Here is a 3,839-nt window from a genome sequence, read left to right on the forward strand (position 1 = left end):
TAATTGGCCAACTAAGATATATATAGAAAAAATTAGCCGGGCATGGTGGCGCATGCCTGTAGTCCCAGCTACTCGGGAGGCTGAGGCAGGAGGATTGCTTGAGCCCAGGAGTTTGAAGTTGCTGTGAGCTAGGCTGATGCCATGGCACTCAGTCTAGCCTGGGCAACAAAGCGAGACTCTGTCTCAAAAAAAAAAATTATTGAGGAAACATATTATTGTCTTAGCCACTGACAATTCCCCTTGGAGGTTGCTTGCATTGCTGCTATGTAAGTGCTTGCCCTGTTCCTACCAAGTTCCCGGCTCTGTGGCCTACCATGCTCACTGATGTCTTATATGCATCGATTTTTTCTTTGGCTGGTGGGCGGTGGGGTGGTCACAGAAGTGGCCAGGCTGATGCAATATGAACAGAGCTAGCATGTGCTATGTGGGTTAGATGATGGTGAGGAGAATGTGCCCACATCCCATATCCCCCCCCCAAAACAGGTTCAGAGCCGAAATGTCAAGGAAAGCTCCAGAATTTCAGGGAGGGTGGACAAGGATTGGGCAGATCATGCCTAAGCCAGTGGTTCTCAAACCCTATGGTATGTTAAACTCGCTTGGGAAACGTATAGACATCCCAGTGTCCAGGTGATGCCCCAAATTAATTTAAATCAGAGCCCCTAGGGATAAGACCCAGACATCAGGATGTTTTAAAACTTCCCAGGGGATTTTGATGCAGTTACGGTTGAAAACCGGTGGTCTTGAGAAGTGCTTCTCAAACTTTGACATTCGTACAAACCACACGGCGATCTTGCTAAAGTGATGATTCCGCTTCACGGATCCAGGGTGGGGCTGAGCTTCCCCGGCTCTGACAAGCTCCCAGGTGACGCTGATGTCGCTGGTCAAGAGAGTAGCAAGGTCTAGATTTTAAGGGACACGGAGACCCTGCTTATCGTTGGTTTATGTGAAGTTCTTAGAGTTTTTGGAGGCTAAAAAGTTTACTTCCAGCTGGGAGGCCAAGAGCAGGTCTCTCAGGAAGAGGAAACAGCAAAGCAGGGGCAGGAAGAACAGGAGGGATTTCAAAGGGTGAGAGGGCAAAAGTGCATTTCAACAGGAAAACAAGCGTGTCTTGTCCCCACAGAAAACAGAAACATCGCACACTGGGAAAAAGAGGTTCCCTGTGAAGGGCAGAAGCTGGAAAGAAACCAGAGGAAAACACTGAGCTAAGAAAGTATGTGTGGAATTTAGGCTTAAATTGCCCCTGCAAAGCCCTGGAGGTTTTTGTTATGTTGCCCAGGCTAGATTCTGACTCCTGGGCTAAAGCAGTCCTCCCACCTCTGTGTCCCTAGTAAGCTGGGACTACAGGTGTGCACAACTGTCCCCAGCTTGCCTTGGGGGTTTTGGCTTGAATTGCTACTCTCTGGAAACATCCAGGGACCTATCTGTGCAACTAAATAGCTAACGATAGAAACAGACCCAGGCAGTTATGCATTGAGGACTTTGCAAACTAAAAGACTTTTGGATGTGAAAATAGAATGAATAAGTAGAGCCAGCTGGGGCTTGGGAAACACTGAATTTCAGACTTCAGCTAATACTCTTGGGGTGGGGTGGGGGAGAAATTGACAATCTCAAAGTAGCAAAAAATACTAAACACCTACTTCCCTTGGAAAGAAAAATGTATTAATAAGTTCCCCAATCTGATGTCCCCTGTGACACTATCTTTATGAGCCAGGTCCAAAATCCTTATCTAACATGTCCAAGCAATTTAGCAGACCTCTGAAGTAAACCCAGGGATCTTGTTTTTCTTCCTCCCTAAGTCCCTGAGGATCTCAGTGCCCCTGCCTTTAAGCCCTTGAGCACCTTATGATCAGAACATTGTCATCGTGTTCCTGATCCTTCTCCTACCAGCCTCCAGGCTGGCTGCCCTCCTGCATTCACACGGATCCCAGCACGTGGATCCCAGCCCGGATTCCCCACATTGCCATCCAGAGATTATGAGGCAGGTGTTAGTCTTCCAGAAAGCTGCTCTTACTGACCTTGACACACGTAGCTTGCCTCCCATCCTCTGTCCCGCAGTTGTTTGTGCTTGACTCATGTGCAAGTATGTGTTGCTTATCGATGGGGATCCGGTCTGAGAAATGCATGGTTAGATGATTTCATCGTGTGAACATCATAGAGTGTACTTGCACAAACCTGGGTGGGACAGCCTACTGCACACCTAGGCTGCGTGGTAACAGCCTATTGCTCCCGGGCTACAAGCCTGCACAGCACGTGACTGTACTGAAGGCTGCAGGCAGTTGTACCACAATGGTAAGTATTTGTGCAGCTGAGCATAGGAAAGGTACAGTAAAAATATGTTATAAAAATAAAAAATGGTACACATTTATAAGGCGATTACCATGAATGGAGCCTGCAGGATTGGAAGTTGTTCTGGGTGAGGCAGTGAGTGAGTGGTGAGTTAACGTGAAGGCCTAGGACATGACACTATTGTAGGCTTCATAAACACTGTACACTTAGGGTACACTACATTTATTAAAAACTGTTTTCCTGCCTGTAATCCTAGCACTCTGGGAGGCAGAGGTGGGCATCTCGCTCAAGGTCAGGAGTTGGAAACCAGCCTGAGCAAGAGCAAGACCCCATCTCTACTAAAAATAGAAAAAAAGTAATTGGCCAACTAAAAATATATAGAAAAAATTAGCTGGGCATGGTGGTGCATGCCTGTAGACCCAGCTACTCGGGAGGCTGAGGCAGAAGGATAGATTGAGCTCAGGAGTTTGAGGTTGCTGTGAGCTAGGCTGACGCCATGGCACTGTAGCCTGGGCAACAGAGTGAGACTCTGTCTCAAAAAACAAAAACAAAAAAATTGTTTTCCTTCTTCAATAATAAATGAAACTTCGCTTACTATAACTTTTTTACTTTATAAACTTAACATTTTTTAACTTTTTTACTCTTTTATAACACTTAGCTTAAAACATAAACATATTGTACAGCTGTACAAAAATATTCTTTCTTTATATTCTTATTCTATAAGCTTTTTTCTATTTTTAAAATTTTTAATTTTTTTTTAACTTTTAAAACTTTTTTGTTAAAAACTAAGACACAAACACACACATGAGCCTAGATCTACACGGGGTCAGGATCATCAATATCGCTACCTTCCACCTCCACATCTTGCCCCACTGGAAGTTCTTCAAGGGCAAAAACACACATGAGCTGTCACCGCCTATGATAAAAATGCCTTCTACTGGAAGACCTACCTGAAGGACCTGCCTGAGGCTGTTTTACAGTTAAGGTTGTTGTTGTTGTTGGTTTTTTTGTTTTTTTTTTTTGATAAGTAGAAGGACTACACTCTAAAATAATGATTAAAAGACCCTTCTGTATTTCATCAGTGTGATGATTGGGTATTCATGCTCACGTGTGAGAAGTGCTTCCCTCAAACCTTGCTATGACATCAGCACATTACCTGTCTGACATGGAAAAAAAACAAAATAATCATAAAAATATAATATAGTAAATATCTAACAATAACATAGTTGTTTACTACCATTAGCAAGTATCACGTACTGTACATAACTGTATGTGCTCTACTTTTATACAACAGGCCACACAGTAGGTCTGTTTACAACAACATAACCACAAGCACGTTAGTAATGCATCCTACTATGACGTTTAAGTCAACTTCAATGTCACTAGGTGATAGGAATTTTTCAACACCATTATAATCTTACAGGATCACCGTCATAAATGTGGTTCATTGTTGACAGAAATGTCATCGTGTGGTCCAGGACCATGCAACATTTTGATTTTGTGGCTTCTTTGCATGGCAATCATCTGAACCCCATTCCTAAATGTGAGAGATT

At 43.7% G+C, this 3,839-nt stretch overlaps 1 non-coding gene across 1 annotated transcript; it reads left to right on the forward strand.

The window, feature by feature from the left end:
- The first annotated feature begins 3,348 nt into the window (after positions 1-3,348).
- On the forward strand, positions 3,349-3,452 carry LOC142875490 (small nucleolar RNA U13). The gene has a single exon (XR_012922849.1). It is a non-coding gene; the product is annotated as a small nucleolar RNA U13 (small nucleolar RNA).
- The last annotated feature ends 387 nt before the right edge of the window (positions 3,453-3,839 follow it).

Source organism: Microcebus murinus, chromosome 1 (assembly GCF_040939455.1).
Source record: "Microcebus murinus isolate Inina chromosome 1, M.murinus_Inina_mat1.0, whole genome shotgun sequence".
NCBI lineage: Eukaryota > Metazoa > Chordata > Mammalia > Primates > Cheirogaleidae > Microcebus > Microcebus murinus.